At 44.7% G+C, this 18,596-nt stretch overlaps 1 protein-coding gene across 1 annotated transcript in view; it reads left to right on the forward strand.

Moving 5' to 3' along the window:
• Positions 1-24: 24 nt before the first annotated feature.
• ndrg2 (NDRG family member 2) overlaps positions 25-18,596 on the forward strand; it is a 38,272-nt gene continuing 19,700 nt past the window's right edge. Inside the window, exon 1 of the mRNA XM_014156516.3 lies at positions 25-513. The gene's annotated coding sequence lies outside the window, so the exon portion shown is untranslated. The remainder of the gene's footprint in view (positions 514-18,596) is intronic.

Consider the following 18,596-nt stretch of genomic DNA (forward strand, 5'->3'; position numbering starts at 1 on the left):
ATTTCAACAACAGGCGCCTACCATCACCCGTGAGAGGGGGGGAGCCGAGACTTAGACGAAGAGCTTTCGCCAATATCACATCGCCATTTAGTCGTTAGATAACCATTGTAGTTGTCAATTTAGGATAGTCTTGCAATTTGAACGCTTTTATTAAATATATGCTAAATATTGGCCTCCTAACGGTTACTTTTCATAAAGCCATAGTTGTCCCTCCCCTAAATCGTAGTAAAGTAACGTTATCCGTGTCTCTTGATTGACGGGTCCATATTTCTTTTCCTGAAAGAACGGTAAAACAACATTTAAAAAAAAAATAAAGCCCTGTGAAACTGAAGAACGGTCAGCGAAAAATAACGGAGGTGGAAGAAATTGAAATATCAAGAAAGATTGTTGGGAGCATCCGAGGGACAAGTGTGAAAACAAGAAATCACTGAAAAAGAGACAAGAGTTGTGTCATTTGCATAACGTTATTTCTTTAGACGTCTTTATTTTGTCAGAATTTTTTGTTGACTTAAGGTAAGTACACTATTGTTATTTCACAAAATAATTGTTAATAACATAGTGTTAGTGTTTCGTTTTTTCGTGTAATTTTAGGCAAGTCTTTTGTCATAATTTTCAAATAACCTCAACAGTCGTGTAGCAATGCAAGTAAAAAACAACACGTTTAGGACAAAAGATTTTGATGGGCAGAGTGAGAGCATGCCATTTATTCACCAAATTCGTACATAAATGCATATTATTTTACATTCTGCAACAGTGTGCATGATGAGAATAATGTTACAGTTTGTTATGATCATTTGAGCTGTGACCCCAGTCTTTACCCCGCTGAGTCAAAACATGCACTGGTATAGGCCAGCAATGCAAGTAAAAAACAACCCATTTAGGACAAAAGGTTTTGATGGACGGAGCGAGAACATGCCATTTATCCACCAAATTCGGGTATATAAATGCATTTTTTCCCTATTCTGCAACAGTGTGCACGCTGAGAATAATGTTACAGTTTGTTATGATCATTTGAGCTGTGACCCCCGTCTTTACCCCGCTGAGTCAAAACATGCACTGGTATAGGGTACTTGTAAACAGTGCCTGGTTTAGCATGGCGCTCTGTTTATTATCACTAACAATGGGATATAGGGATAAATATGTCATTTTTTCACGACGGCAAGAAGGGGTAGGTGTGTGTGTGCGCGCGCACTTGTGGCGTTGCCATTGACGGTCTTTGTTCAGTGTTTTCACTCCCCAGACAGAGATAACACCCACCCCTCCCCCCATATAATATGGTTATACCTTCTGTTTTTGTCTGTGTATTTGTGTGTCTCGGGCTGGGGGATGGGGATAGACCCGCGTGAGGCTGTATGCGCGCGGTGTGTGCGCGACACGTGGGAAATGTGTGTCAATGTCAAATGGAGGTGTGTCGCGCTCTGCTCGCCCAGCATGTCAACTCGTGTGCGTTCATGTTATTTTTCGGACCTTTCAGAGATTTGATATAGTTCGATTACAGCAAATGAACATATACGTGCTGCAGCCACAAACCATGGCATTGGCAGGACGAAAATCAAAGTGTTTTGATTAAAAGAATGACACACAGGCAATAGGGAAGGCTTCAGTTGTGCGTGCACATCTAGGCCAATAGGCTGCCCCCTTGCTCTGCTCACGGAAGCCACAGCACAGGCTTCCACAAGCGCGCGCACACACACACACACACACACACACACACACACACACACACACACACACACACACACACACACACACACACACACACACACACAATGAGTCATACAGCATTTAAAGACGTATTCAATGTTGTTCACACACACACCACACACACACTTGCTTGCAAACATATTTGGCATAGAGATATTGAGACATTGGCATTCCCAGCAGTGTGTAGTGGGTGGGGTAGGCTACCTAAGGTCCATTTGGAGCTACTTATTTTTGTCTATGTCGGGTAGGCTATGTGTCTAGATCGGGTAGACTATGTGTCTAGATCGGGGTAGGCTATGTGTCTAGATCGGGTAGGCTATGTGTCTAGATCGGGGTAGGCTATGTGTCTAGATCGGGGTAGGCTATGTGTCTATATCGGGGTAGGCTATGTGTCTATATCGGGGTAGGCTGTGTGTCTATATCGGGGTAGGCTATGTGTCTATATCGGGGTAGGCTATGTGTCTATATCGGGGTAGGCTATGTGTCTAGATCGGGGTAGGCTATGTGTCTAGATCGGGGTAGGCTATGTGTCTAGATCGGGTAGGCTATGTGTCTAGATCGGGGTAGGCTATGTGTTTAGATCGGGGTAGGCTATGTGTCTAGATCGGGGTAGGCTATGTGTCTAGATCGGGTAGGCTATGTGTCTAGATCGGGTAGGCTATGTGTCTATATCGGGGTAGGCTATGTGTCTAGATCGGGTAGGCTATGTGTCTAGATCGGGGTAGGCTATGTGCTGTCGGTGTTCAGGATAGTGGTGTCTAAAATGGCACACACTTTTCTACATAGTGTGTGGTTGAGAGTAACGCCCTATATGGAAGACGGTGTCTCTCCTTTAGCTGTGTTGACTGTGTCAGTGAGTTATATCTGTATCCCTCTACAGTACTGAATGTCTCATTTAGCTGTGCTATTGTGTTAGTGTGTTGACTGTGTACGTCAGTGTACAGTACCTGTCTCTTAACTGTGTTCCCTGCTAGCTGTGTTGACAGTGTCAGTGAGTTTTCTGTCTGTATCCATGTGCAGTACTGTATATCTCAGTATTTACTCTGTGTTCCCAGTGGCTCAGGGCCAGACACAGATAGGCCAACCAGTATAATACCCTGTCTGTTCCCACACACACACACACACACACACACACACACACTGCTCTTACAGCCGCTCAACACAATCCTATTTATAACCATCACAACCCACCATGCTTCCCTCCTTCATTCATGTTTCACATGCTGGGTCCATTTAGCTATGGGTTGTAGGGTTGGACCTTGTGTTGTTTTGGTGCTGCCCTCAGGTGTGTGTGAGGGGGAGAGTGTGTTTGTGTGTGAGGGGGAGAGAGTGTTTGTGTTAGGGGGAGAGAGTGTTTGTGTTAGGGGGAGAGTGTGTTTGTGTTATGGGGAGAGTGTGTGTGTTTGTGTGAGAGAGAGACGTGGTGTTTGTGTGGGACTGAGGCTGGTGTAGTTGTGTGGGTGGGTGGAGGTGTGGGTGTGTGTGTGTGTGGGTGGGTGGGTGGGTGGGTGGGTGGGTGGGTGGGGGGGTGGGTGTATCCATTTTAGATCCCCCCCCCCAATGTATCTAATGATCTCTTTCACAACTCCTATTGACTCATGTTTTGTAACCCAGTCTCAACATGTCATTGCATTTTGAAAACACCATCACAGTTTAACTAAGGTTTTTTACAATATAGCACCACATTAGGCTGCTGTAACAACACCCATTAGTTACTGTATGGATGCATCCCAAAGAGCACACTGTTCCCTACACAGTCCCACAGTGCTCTGGTCAAAGGTAGTGCACTACATTGTGAATAGGGTGTCATTTGGGATGTGTTATATGTGTTTTGGTTCTCCAGCCACACAATCTGTTATTCAGACAATCATATCTCCTTTTCATATACTTGTCATTTTACATAACCAACCAATCTCCAGCACATGAATCTCTGTATTCATTGTTCATTTAGAGGCTTTACTGGTAATTGGTGTCCATAACTACACACACGTACACACACACACACACACACACACACACACACACACACACACACACACACACACGACTGGTTGAATTAACAGCATGAATGTAGACGGTTGCCATCCAGAACAAGACAACAACAACAACTCAGTACTCCAACTCCCTGAACTAAAGCGTTCAGAGAGTACTCTCTGTGAAAGTAAAACGGGTGTTGTCGGTGCCTCTGCTAGTCTATAGACAGTAAGGCAAATTGAGAACAGGAGAGTCCCTCCTATTTAGAGAACAGTAATATGTTCCACATATCCTCTCAGAAAAAGGTCAATGTATCGGCTCACAAATTACTACTCTGATTTCAAATGAAATCACATTTTATTTGTCACATGCGCCGAATACCACACGTGTAGACCTTACAGTGAAATGCTTACTTACAAGCCCTTAACCAACAATGCAGTTGTAAGAAAAATAATTAAAACAAATAATTAAAGAGCAGCAGTAAAATTACAATACCGAGGCTATATACAGGGGGTACCAGTACAGAGTCAGTGTGCGGGGGCACCGGTTAGTCAAGGTAATTGAGGTAATATGTACATGTAGGTAGAGTTATTAAAGTGACTATGCATAGATAATAAACAGAGAGTAGCAGCAGCGTAAAAGGGGGGGGGGGGGGTGCAAATAGTCGAGATAGCCATTTGATTAGATGTTCAGGAGTCTTATGGTTTGTGAGTTGAAGCTGTTTTGAAGCATCTTGGATCTAGACTTGGCGCTCCGGTACTGCTTGCCGTGCGGTAGCAGAGAGAACAGTTTATGACTAGGGTGGCTGGAGTCTTTGACAATTTTTAGGGCCTTCCTCTGACACCGCCTGGTATAGAGGTCCTGGATGGCAGGAAGCTTGGCCCCAGTGATGTACTGGGCTGTTCGCACTACGCTATGTGTAGTGCCTTGCGGTCGGAGGCCGAGCAGTTGCCATACCATGCAGTGACGCAACCAGTCAGAATGCTCTCGATGGGGCAGCTGTAGAACTTTTTGAGGATTCGATGTCCAGACAAGCTCTCTATTTATTCTCTACATGCATGGTGGATACCCTACGCTCCTGTGACCGTCCGGGATTCGAACCCTGGTCCTGTGTTGGCCCACTGAGCAAAAGCCTCCCATCAGTTTTCTTAATGTACTACCAGTCCATAATCACAGCTCTCTCCATTATTTTTTTACTGTCTAGTCAATAGCTATCAAGCCCTAGCAGTAGATTACAGATCACATTGCTGCTGCTCATTTCTGAAAATGTTGTTTTGATGCCACTGTCTGATGTACGCTGCAGTCAGATTTGTAGACATCTGATGGAAGTTGTGGTTTAAAGTTAAATGGTTTCTGTTGCGATCAGCTGCATATATATATATATATATATATATATATATATATATACACTGCTCAAAAAAATAAAGGGAACACTGAAATAACACATCCTAGATCTGAATGAATGAAATAATCTTATTAAATACTTTTATCTTTACATAGTTGAATGTGCTGACAACAAAATCACACAAAAATAATCAATGGAAATCCAATTTATCAACCCATGGAGGTCTGGATTTGGAGTCACACTCAAAATTAAAGTGGAAAACCACACTACAGGCTGATCCAAGTTTGATGTAATGTCCATAAAACAAGTCAAAATGAGGCTCAGTAGTGTGTGTGGCCTCCACGTGCCTGTATGACCTCCCTACAACGCCTGGGCATGCTCCTGATGAGGTGGCGGATGGTGTCCTGAGGGATCTCCTCCCAGACCTGGACTAAAGCATCCGCCAACTCCTGGACAGTCTGTGGTGCAACGTGGCGTTGGTGGATGGAGCGAGACATGATGTCCCAGATGTGCTCAATTGGATTCAGGTCTGGGGAACGGGCGGGCCAGTCCATAGCATCAATGCCTTCCTCTTGCAGGAACTGCTGACACACTCCAGCCACATGAGGTCTAGCATTGTCTTGCATTAGGAGGAACCCAGGGCCAACCGCACCAGCATATGGTCTCACAAAGGGTCTGAGGATCTCATCTCGGTACCTAATGGCAGTCAGGCTACCTCTGGCGAGCACATGGAGGGCTGTGCGGCCCCCCAAAGAAATGCCACCCCACACCATGACTGACCGAACGCCAAACCGGTCATGCTGGAGGATGTTGCAGGCAGCAGAACGTTCTCCACGGCGTCTCCAGACCCTGTCACGTCTGTCACATGTGCTCAGTGTGAACCTGCTTTCATCTGTGAAGAGCACAGGGCGCCAGTGGCGAATTTACCAATCTTGGTGTTCTCTGGCAAATGCCAAACGTCCTGCACGGTGTTGGGCTGTAAGCACAACCCCCACCTGTGGACGTCGGGCCCTCATACCACCCTCATGGAGTCTGTTTCTGACCGTTTGAGCAGACACATGCACATTTGTGGCCTGCTGGAGGTCATTTTGCAGGGCTCTGGCAGTGCTCCTCCTTGCACAAAGGCGGAGGTAGCGGTCCTGCTGCTGGGTTGTTGCCCTCCTACGGCCTCCTCCACGTCTCCTGATGTACTGGCCTGTCTCCTGGTAGCGCCTCCATGCTCTGGACACTACTCTGACAGACACAGCAAACCTTCTTGCCACAGCTCGCATTGATGTGCCATCCTGGATGAACTGCACTACCTGAGCCACTTGTGTGGGTTGAAGACTCCATCTCATGCTACCACTAGAGTGAAAGCACTGCCAGCATTCAAAAGTGACCAAAACATCAGCCAGGAAGCATAGGAACTGAGAAGTGGTCTGTGGTTACCACCTGCAGAACCACTCCTTTATTGGGGCTGTCTTGCTAATTGCCTATAATTTCCACCTGTTGTCTATTCCATTTGCACAACAGCATGTGAAATTTATTGTCAATCAGTGTTGCTTCCTAAGTGGACAGTTTGATTTCACAGAAGTGTGATTGACTTGGAGTTACATTGTGTTGTTTAAGTGTTCCCTTTATTTTTTTGAGCAGTATATATATATATATATATATATATATATATATATATATATATATACATACAATATTTATAAGCGATTGGACTTTGACTTCACGTTGTTGTTTACACTATAGGTATGGTTTACTGTATATTGGGCTTTGTATCATTCACTTTCTCACTATTGTCAATAACATAACATTATACGAGCACGATGTGCATTTGATTTGGAGAGACTAATTTAGATTCAATTTGTCATTCACACTGAAGTTAGGCGTTTGATTTTTTTTGGCTTTGCAGACTTCCTCACTAAACGCTGCCAAGATATCTGGCAGCTCCCTGGTGGCCTCCTATAGCTACTGTTCATATCTGGCTATCTGGATTGGCAACAGATGCAAGACCTTAATTTGATCACTCTTTTGTTGATGAGAATTTCCTGCATGGCATATTTGAGTTTTAAAAAGGCTTCTGAAGTTTGTAATTGCACTTACATTTTTAGACTTGATTTGCTCTAACGAATAATGTGTCAATCCCTACAAAAATGTTAATTATTTATATTCCACATAATCATTCACATCATTCACACTTCCTGTTGCTGCAGAATTATTTCCCTGCTGTAGCAAACTGTCTCAAATTAAGATCCTACATCTGTATAGCAATATCCCCTAGCGTAAAGGTCAAATATGTTTGTGTGTGTGTATGTATGTATGTATGTATGTGTGTGTTTGGGGGGAAGGGGGCGTCTGCCTGTGTGTGTTTGGAGGGAAAGGGGAGATCTGCCTGTGTGTTTGGAGGGAAGGGGGGGGGGGGGGCTCTGCCTGTGTGTGTGTGTTTGGAGGGAAAGGGGTGCCTGTGTGTGTTTGTCAAGGAAGTGAACGAGCGATATTCATGAACAGGTTCACCATAACGGTCTCACAGAAATGAAAAGAAAACAGTGTGAAGCGTTGAGTGACAGACAGAAAAGATTGATATTGAGAGAGAGAGTGGAGAGAGAGAGATAGCCGTCCTTTTCTACAGTTTCTTATTTAGAAGCATAGGCAATCTATGTTTACCTCATCCTGAGAGAGAGAGAGAGAGAGCTTTGGCACCTCTCAATATCTCCATGGTGGCTAGAGTCGCTTGTTCTATTCCTTTAGACATTTTGTCCTTCTTTCTCTCTCTCTCTTTGTTTTGCCTCTTCTCAAAGGCATACTTGTTCAGAACCGAACAGATCTTTACTCTCACGCTTGCAGACACAGAAAAGCTTCACACACACACACACACACACACACACACACACACACACACACACACACACACACACACACACACACACACACACACACACACACACACACAGTATGGAAGACAAAGAGCAGGTTGCTGTATCTGTGTCAGCTGGAGACCACTCTGCAGAGCTGCCTACAGGGCAAGATTCATGACAATAAATGACAACCTGCAAACACATAGCGGACATGTTGGAAAAACAACAACAACCCCCTGAATACCGAAGACCGAGAATTTAAGCAATATCTTCATTATTATGATCCAATATACAGTATATCCATGTTGTAATCTCAATTACTGTGTGTGTTTTAACCCTTCACTTCTGTATAGATGTTGTGCTATTCTTAGACGATCAGCACAGCTGAGGAATTCCTTTAGAAGAGAGCTCTGTTTATTATGGGCAGTAAAGATGTAGGATCTTCATTCGAGAGTTTGCTACAGCAGGAAAATAATCCTGCAGCAACAGGAAATGTGAATTATTATGGGGATTATAATTAATGGACATATTTGTGTGGGTTGATACATTCTTCGCAAGGGAAAATCAGGTCTGAAATTTAAAAGTGGAAATTATAAACTTCAGAAGCCTTTCTACAGTTGAAGTCGGAAGTTTACATACACTTAGGTTGGAGTCAGTAAAACTCGGTTTTCAACCACTCCACAAATTTCTTGTGAACAAACTATACTTTTGGCAAGTCAGTTAGGACATCTACTTTGTGCATGACGCAATTGTTTACAGACAGATTATTTCACTGTATCACAATTCCAGTGGGTCAGAAGTTTACATACACCAAGTTGACTGTGCCTTTAAACAGCTTGGAAAATTCCAGAAAATGATGTCATGGCTTTAGAAGCTTCTGATGGGCTAATTGACATACTTTGAATCAATTGGAGGTGTACCTGTGGATGTATTTCAAGGCCTACCTTCAAGCTCAGTGCCTCTTTGCTTGACATCATGGGAAAATCAAAAGATATCAGCCAAGACCTCAGAAAATAAATTGTAACCTCCATAAATCTGGTTCATCCTTGGGAGCAATTTCCAAACACCTGAAGGTACCACAGTCATCTGTGCAAACAATAGTATGCAGGTATAAACACCATGGAACCACGCAGTCGTCATACTGCTCAGGAAGGAGACCCGTTCTGTCTCCTAGAGATGAACGTATTTTGGTGCGGAAAGTGCAAATCAATCCCAGAACAACAGCAAAGGACCTTGTGAAGATGCTGGAGGAAACAGGCACAAAAGTATCTATATCTACAGTAAAACGACTCCTATATCGACATAACCTGAAAGGCCGCTCAGCAAGGAAGAAGCCACTGCTCCAAAACCGCCATAAAAAAGACAGACTACGGTTTGCAACTGCATGGGGACAAATATCGTACTTTTTGGAGAAATGTCCTCTGGTCTGATGAAACAAAAATAGAACTGTTTGGCCATAATGACCATTGTTATGTTTGGGGGAAAAAGGGGGAGGCTTGCAAGCCAAAGAACACTATCCCAACCGTGAAGCACGGGGGTGGCACCATCACGTTGTGGGGGTGCTTTGCTGCAGGAGGGACTGGTGCACTTCACAAAATAGATGTCATCATGAGGCAGGAAAATTATGTGGATATATTGAAGCAACATCTCAAGACATCAGTCAGGAAGTTAAAGCTTGGTTGCAAATGGGTCTTCCAAATGGACAATGACCCCAAGTATTCTCCCAAAGTTGTGGCAAAATGGCTTAAGGACAACAAAGTCAAGGTATTGGAGTGGCCATCACAAAGCCCTGACCTCAATCCTATTGAAAATTTGTGGGCAGAACTGAAAAAGCAGGTGCGAGCAAGGAGGCCTACAAACCTTACTCCGTTACACCAGCACTGTCAGGAGGAATGGGCCAAAATTCACCCAACTTATTGTGGGAAGCTTGTGGAAGGCTACCCGAAACGTTTGACCCAAATTAAACAATTTAAAGGCAATGCTACCAAATACTAATTGAGTGTATGTAAACTTCTGACCAACTGGGAATTTGATGAAAGAAACAAAAGCTGAAATAAATCATTCTCTCTACTATTATTCTGACATTTCACATTCTTAAAATATAGTGGTTATCCTAACTGACCTAAGACAGGGAATTTTTACTAGGATTAAATGTCAGGAATTGTGAAAAACTGAGTTGAAATGTATTTGGGTATGTAAACTTCTGACTTCAACTGTATATAATAGGCCATGTATTCGTTGAAGCACAACCCTTCCTTTGCATTGTATTACACAGTTGAACCTGGAAGAACTGTCTGAGAATCTCTGATTCGTCCCCACTCCCTCTACAAAATCTGAAATCTTATTTAGCTATTAATCCCCCTCTCATGTTGCATACCCTTGAGAACACACACACACACACACACACACACACACACACACACACACACACACACACACACACACACACACACACACACACACTACACAGCAAATAGTTTAACCTTAAACATCTCAACCTTTCACCCTACATTCCAAATTTAGACTGCCTCAGTGTGTGTGTTTGTGTGTGTGTGTTGTTTGTCAGGCGCATAGCCAGTAGAAAGAGAAGCCAAATGAGAAAGGGGAGCCCCTGCCAACATGATTGTTTACCCCGCTTTCCATTACACTGGAAGCTTGTTGTTGGATGAAGAGAGAGAGAGAGAGAGAGAGAGAGAGAGATATAAAAAGGAGATAAAAAGGAGCGGGAGGGGAAATAAAGAGAGAGGGGGAATAACAAGGGAGCAAGGGGTGAAGAATAGGGGGAGAGTTATAAAATACAGAGAGAGAAGGTGACAGAGAAAGGTGGAGAGAGAGTGAAAGCAGACGGAGAAACAGACAGATAGACAAAGGTATTAGAGAGAGGTAAGAGAAAGATGAATGCAGAGGGCAAGAGAGGGAGAGAGTGAGAGCTAGAGATAAAATAGATATATTATTGAGAAAAGAGAGAGTGAGATCCAGGTGCTCTGTTAGTTATTCAGCTCATGTCTGACTGCAGGTGTTTTTAGAGACTGACTGGCCTCTCAGAGGGGTTGAACAATGCAGGCTGAGTAAGCCACACACATTTCCACACACACAAACGCACACACCTGGGTGTGTGAGCTGTATCTGTACAGTCGCGTTATCAGCACCCAGCAGAAACATAGCAGTACAGGGACACGCCTCAGTGAACAGCAGCACGTGAGCTATAGATAAAGGTAGAGACCGAATATCCTGGAACCACCCAGAAATAAGTTCAAATAATGGAAAAGTAACGTACGACTCCACAACTCTGATATTCTCCCACAGGGATTCACTTACTATAACAGTGCTTTTTCATAGAAAAAATACATAAAATAAAAAATAATAATTGTTGATTTCAATAGGCAGATAACTGTGTCAGGGTAATTCTAATAGAACGGGTGTCCATAACTCTGGTCCTTGAGGGCTGTAGAGTCCACAGGTTTTCATCAGGCTCTGTTCACTATGGCCTATAATAGGTAAAATGTGTGTCGTCTGTTGACTACAGGCCAGGGGTGTGTCGTCTGTTGACTACAGGCCAGGGGTGTGTCGTCTGTTGACTAAAGGCCAGGGGGTATGTCGTCTGTTGACTACAGGCCAGGGGTGTGTCGTCTGTTGACTACAGGCCAGGGGTGTGTCGTCTGTTGACTAAAGGCCAGGGGGTGTGTCGTCTGTTGACTAAAGGCCAGGGGGTATGTCGTCTGTTGACTAAAGGCCAGGGGTGTGTCGTCTGTTGACTAAAGGCCAGGGGTATGTCGTCTGTTGACTAAAGGCCAGGGGTGTGTCGTCTGTTGACTAAAGGCCAGGGGTATGTCGTCTGTGGACTAAAGGCCAGGGGTATGTCGTCTGTTGACTAAAGGCCAGGGGTGTGTCGTCTGTTGACTAAAGGCCAGGGGAATGTCGTCTGTTGACTAAAGGCCAGGGGAATGTCGTCTGTTGTCTAAAGGCCAGGGGATAGCTGTCTGTTGTCTAAAGGCCAGGTGTGTGGAGTTGGCTCTCTGGCCAGTCAGTCAATGATTGATCAATGAAGGGTGAACAGAGAACCAACAGAGACCTGGAAGGGACACAGCTGATCTCAAGGGCACTGACCTGTATTACCTTGTATCAAAGCAATATCTACTGTAGCCACGTAAATACCATCCACTCCACAACAGAAAGATGTGATTTCTGGAAAGCTAAAGAATAGCATCCACTTGAGGGAGATGAGATTGTGTGGTGAAAAGCATCCAGAAAGATTTGTTTCCTCAGATTACTCACTGATCCTTTAGCTGTGTTTCTATGTTCTTCTGTTCTGTTCTGATTCATGATCCTCTTCAGATTGATGATCCTCTTCTGTTGGCAGAACCAATCGAGAGATCTGGGCTCATATTTATCAAGCGTCTCAGAGAAGAAGTGCTGAGCTGATCTAGGATCAGCGATTTAGATCATAATGAATCAAATTATTATGAACAGGGAGGACCTGATCCTTGATCAGTTTTTGTACTCTGAGACGCCTGATGGTTAGAGGCCCATATCTGTGTCACTACTCCTTGTAACACTTGGTAGTCTCTGTAGTGGAAGAAGTCTATCCAGTTGGCAGAGTAATGAGGTAGAATGGTTCGAAAGGTTGTTGACATTTCGCATATTGGTCCAAGGCTGCCTGATAGCGGTTCAAAGACCTGGCACCGTGGCAGTCAAAGCTCACTTGAGAGAGCTGAACTATTCTATCACAGAGTAATATTGTAGTCCTTGATGGTAAATCAACAAGTGTTTACTTCACTGAAGCTACACTTACAGTATTCCTCATACCTGGGTTGCATTCACTGGAGAGCATAATAATATAAATATCAGATAGATCAGATAGAAATATATTATGTAGAACAGATATACTTCTATGGAGTGAGCATATGGAATTGGCCATGTTACCTTGTGTTGATTTTATAGTGTACGATTTCTAGTGTTGATTCAGGTGTTAAATTAACACTAATTTGTGTAAAATAACCCCAGTGTTGGTGTAAAGACAACCAGCGTTAAATCAAAACCACGTCCGCCATTCTCATATTTCCCAGCATGCTCTATTACAGTTACATTTTTGAATTGTTTGTTTCAATATTTCAATATCTATACTTATTGCACCCATTACTGAAATGGTTGTTCCAGTTTAGATACTTCAGGGCATGGTTTCCCAAACTCGGTCATGGAGACCCCAAGGCGTGCACGTTTTGGTTTTTGCCCTGGCGCTACACAGATGATTTTACATAATTAACTCATCATTACACTTTAATTATTTGAATCAGCTGTGTAGTACTAGGTCAAAAACCAAAACGTTCACCTCTTGGAGTCCCCAGGACAGAGATTGGGAAACACTGCTGGGTAGTCTTATGTCTTAGTCTCCCCAACCCGGCAGTCATTCTGAATGCAGGTTTGGGGTGAATAAAAATGATAACTGTTGGATATCCCCACGCTGGCTGGGTTCCAAGATGTAAGATGGCGCCGGACTGGATGGCCACCATATTGAAAGCTCCGAGCCAACTTTGCTATTTAATGATTTTTTTCTATTTTCACAAAGGGTATCCGCTATCATTTCTTCCAACCGACTTGCCAATGTACAGCCACTTGATAATAAGATGGATGACCTCGGATTTGCAACCAACCGGACTCTCGAAACTGCAATATTCTCTGCTTTTCAGAAAGATGTCTCTTGAACAAGATACCCCCCTGGCTATACAACTCGATGGCTTCTCCATTCACCGTGGGGACAGGACAGTGCAGTTGGGGAAATCATCAACAGCTTGTGTGCTGACTCGTTCACCCGTCTTGGAATACCTGATGGTCAAATGCTGACCCTTTACCTCCCGAGGGAGTTTTCAGCTATTATCGTGACTTTTGAATACATACCACCTCAGGACAAGAAAAATAACAAGCTGGCACTTAACGAACTGTACCAGGCTATAACCAAGCAGTTATAGCCTGCACATTGACTTCGGTCGCCAGTTTACGGTGTTTCCTCCGACACATTGGTGCGGCTGGCTTCCGGGTTAAGTGAGTACTGTGTCAAGAAGCAGTGCAGCTTGGCAGGGTCGTGTTTCGGTGGACGCATGGCTCTCGACCTCTGCCTCTCCCGAGTCTGTGCGGGAGTTGCAGCGATGGGACAAGACTGTACCTACCAATTGGATATCACAAAAGTGGGGAGAAAAAGGGGTGCAAAGTCAAAAATAAAATGATAAAAAAACTTTTTTTATATGAAATATGAAAACATTTACAAAAAACTACTTACATCCAGAGTCTGCTATTCTGGTTGCCGGTGAATTTTAATTCCACGTCGTTAAGAAATGTGATACCCAATTTACATCAACACGTCTCCCTCACCACTAGGGGAGATAAAGTCCTAGGACACTGTTATTCTACCCACAAGCAAGCATGCAAGGCCCTCCCTTGTCGGCCATTCGGCAAATCAGATCATGACTCCGTACTTCTGGTTCCTGTTTACAAGCAGAAGCTCAAACAAGAATTACCCGTCACTCGCTCTGTAGTGAAATGGTCACCAGAATCATAGATTATGCTACAGGATTATGCTGATTATACTGATTGGAATATGTTTCGGGACTCCGCCGATTACATCAACATGCTAACCACCTCCATCACCGGCTTCATTAGGAAATGCATTATCGACATTGTCCCCACAGTAAAGGTTCGCTGCTTCCCCAATCAAAGGCCCTGGATTAACACTGAGGTTGACGATAAACTAAAGGATAGTGCTGCCGCACACAGGTCTATCGCAGACAACCCTGAGGCTATGGCTGAGGACAGGAACAAGTACACAATATGACCTCCGCAGAGCAAAAGGTCAATATAGGAATTAGATGGAATCATACTACATAGGCTCTGACACCCGCCGCATGTGGCAGAGGCTACAGTCATTACGGATTACGAAGGAAGACCCAGCCATGATCTGCCCAATGATGCCTCTCTACCAGACAAACTCAATGCATTATATGCACACTTTGACAATAACAAGATTGTGCCGGATGTGAGGGCCGCCAATGACTCAGAAGATTGGATGATCTCGCTCTAAGGCCGACGTAAGGGAAGTCTTTAATCAGGTCAACCGATGGTATTCCAGGGCGCGTTCTCAGGAGCATGTGCAGAACAGCTGGCAGGCATTTTCACGGTAATTTTCAACCTCTTCTTGTCCCAGTCTGTAATCCCCACATTCATGTCCCCATTCTTGTCCCCCAGAACACCATTGTCCCCTCCAAACTCATGACCAAGCTTAGGAACCTGGGACTGAACACCTCCCTCTGCAACTGGATCCTGTACTTCCTGACAGGCCAACCTCAGGTGGTGAGGGTAGGCAACATCAACTCCGCCATGCTGACCCTCAGGAGTGTGTGCTTAGTCCCCTCCTGTATTCACTGTTCACCCACGACTGTCTGGCCACGCATGACTCCAACACCATCATCATGTTTGCTAACGAAACGATGGTGGTAGGCCTGATCACTGGCGACAATGAGACAGCCTACAGGGAGGAGGTCAGTGACCTGGTAGTGTGGGGCTGGAACAACAACCTCTCCCTCAACGTCAGTACGACCAAGGAGCTGATAGTGGACTACAGAAAATGGGGGTCGAGCACGCGCCCATCCACATCGACAGGACTGCAGTGGAGCAAGTCGAAAGTTTCAAGTTCTTTTGTGTCTAAATCACTAGGAACTAAAAATGGTCCACACACATGCTTACAGTCGTGAAGAAGGCGTGACAACGCCTCTTCCCCCTCAGGAGGTTGAAAAGGTTTGGCATGGGCCCTCAAATCCTCAAAAAGTTATAGAGCTGTACCATTGAGAGCATCTTGACTGGCTGCATCACTGCTTGGTATGGAAGTAGCACCGCCCACGATCGCATAACACTACAGAGGGTGGTGCGGACAGCCTGGTACATCACTCGGACCGGGCTCCTTGCCATCCAGGACCTCTATACTGACTCTACACACATGCACACCAACTCACATACTATCGTCATCTACGCTTCTGCTACTCTGTTTATCATATATCCTGATGTCTAGTCACCTTACCCCTATACATATCTATCACTCCAGTATCCCTGCCCATTGTAAATATGGTACTGGAACTGACCCTGTATATAGCTTACTTCGTGTTCATTGTGTTCTTCTTATTTTATAACTTGTGTTTTTGTTCTACCTTGTTATTTTTAGTATTACATTGTTATTGATTACTGCATTGTTGGGGTTAGAGCTTACAAGAAAGGCATTTCACTGTACTTGTGCATGTGACATTGAAACTTGAATTACACATCACTTTGCAAGTCAGGATAATGTGACTTGGAGGTCTGATGTTGCCTGTAAATCATGAGTTTCAGGCCACTCTATTAGGGTAAAACTAGGCCCTCAAATTAAGTCCTTATGAAATGTGTGTTGTATTGTGTTAAATCCTTTTTAATTTTAATGATTTTTTTTTTCTTTTGGAAAAGTTTTATTGTTGCATTTCCTTTAAAACAGCTCATATTTTTGCACATCATTTTATACACATAAAAACGACATAAAAGTATAAAACACAGTATTTTAATTTTACATTTGTTAAAAAGTACATGTTGTTAGAAACAACCATGAATAAAAGTACTTTTTCTGGTAAAAAAAAACATCCAGTTCTGTAAAAGCCATTTAAAATGTGTACAAATGGTTTAACTAAGGTAAAACATTTTTAAGACATGAAAAACATGTCAAAAAGTCACTTTGTTAAAAGGCTGTCTTCGGTCCTTTGTACAGGAACAGGGTGAGTCCTTATCAAACTCGCCTCCTCCTGCTCCTCCGAATCAATTTCCGTCCTGTCCGTCGGGGCCCAGAGGAGATGCCTCCCCTAGGCGCATCGCCCTAGGAGCCGCAGCACTGTCAGGCCGTGGCCGCCGGGGCCTTGGGTGTTGTGGGGGACCCTTCGCCTGGGGTCGAGGCCCCCTTTCTTCTGTACCACCCCAGGGTGGTCTCTACTCGTTTCGCTACCAGCAGGTTGCGGGAGGACCACAGTGCATCCTTCAGACACGTGAGGGTGAGCCAGAGCTTGGTGAAGACCTTCGGTGGAATAGGCCTTCGGCCCACCCCATACAGCACGAGCTGGGACGTTAGGTCCTCCCCTGCTGGCAGACACGGGGAGACCAGGGGGCCTGCTTCCTTCCACAGGTCCCTGGCGGCTGTGAGTGCCCCACCAACTCATCTTGGCCGCAGCCTGGTCGGGGGCATGCGGGTGTCCTCACCATGCCCCCGGGAGTGCATAACGGCCCTGACCGAGAGGATCTCATGGGCGACCATCCAGGACAGGTCCCGGTGCCGGTTCAGCCTAGCAGGATGGGCCACGTTGCGCCAAACTGTTGTGGGCTCGCCTGTAGCAAGCCCGCGCACTGGACACACTGGTTCCCGCTACTGCACAAGAGAGAGAAGAGAGCGGTGTTTAGTTAAAACCGTGACTGCCTCTTTTTCCAGTTTAAAATGTCTTAAAAACATTTGGAGCTGGACGTAGTGTGTGGGGAGCAGGAAAGAGACTGGGGCTCGCAGGTCGACCGGGATCAGCCTCAGGGTCCTGAGGTAAGATCCCAGCCAGAACCGTACGAGGGCCTGGGTCTTGTTGTTGACCGGGGAGGTGGCAAGAGTGCGATGTAACGCTGTGTAGCGGCTGCCCAGGAACAAGTAGAAGTCAGGCAAGCCTTAATGATAAAATATTTGATAAGGATCTCACTTAGTGAAGGTCACAGTACTGAAAATGGATGAATGCAACAAAAAAATGTCTCTTCACAAACAAATACAGTCATGGGTGATAACTCTACAATTCACTCGAAAGGCAAGGCACTCTGGGAAATATTCAAATATGGCTTTACACAAAGCAATGTGTTAATTTTAACACTGATAAGTGTGGACCTGTATAGACACTGGACCAGTTTTATATTTCACACTCTCAGTGTTGCTTTAACACTGGAGTATTTGCTGTGCAGTGCGCAACATTTCTATCTCACGTTTTCAGAATGTTGCGCCCTCCTGAACGCAATCATGCCGCCTACATAAGCTTCATGATTTTTAAACTGAACACATTGAGTTACATATGGCCGCTGTACTGACTACTCTACCGAACGGTCAGATTATATCCAAAGCCTGTGTAAACACAATTATCCAGCGAGAGCTATTTCCTGATGCGTAAAAGCTGATTTGCGTGTCAGGCTACCAAGCGCTTCAGGACCGATAACGGAAGCTAAGCAGCTGTTGAATAACATCCATAATACAAAGAGCAAACTGTTGAGAGCTAGAGACAGAGATATACATAGAAAGATAGGGGGGGGGGGGTGTTCAGCAGCCAACAGTCTCTTAGCTCCCCATCTCTCTCTCTCCCTCTCTCACTCCATCTCTATGTAGTGACAGACGGTCCCTCCTGTGCAGTTTAACCATTTTTACACGCTCTAAAACACACTGACTCACACACAGGGAGAATGAGGGAGTGAGAGGGTGAGAGAGTGTGCTTGAGAGAGAGAGGGCAATAGAGGAAAAGAGAGAGACCGAGAGAGAGAGAAGAGATAAAGAGGGGCGGACAGAGATAGAAGGAGGGTGGGAGCAAAAGAGAAATGAACAGAGAGAGATAGCAAATGACAAATTGGCTGTATATACATACAGTGCCTTAAGAAAGTATTCATACCCCTTGAATTTTTTTTAAAATTGCGATTGTTTTGTCACTGGCCTAGACCAA

This window comes from Salmo salar, chromosome 18, assembly GCF_965601325.2.
Source record: "Salmo salar chromosome 18, fSalSal1, whole genome shotgun sequence".
Lineage (NCBI taxonomy): Eukaryota > Metazoa > Chordata > Actinopteri > Salmoniformes > Salmonidae > Salmo > Salmo salar.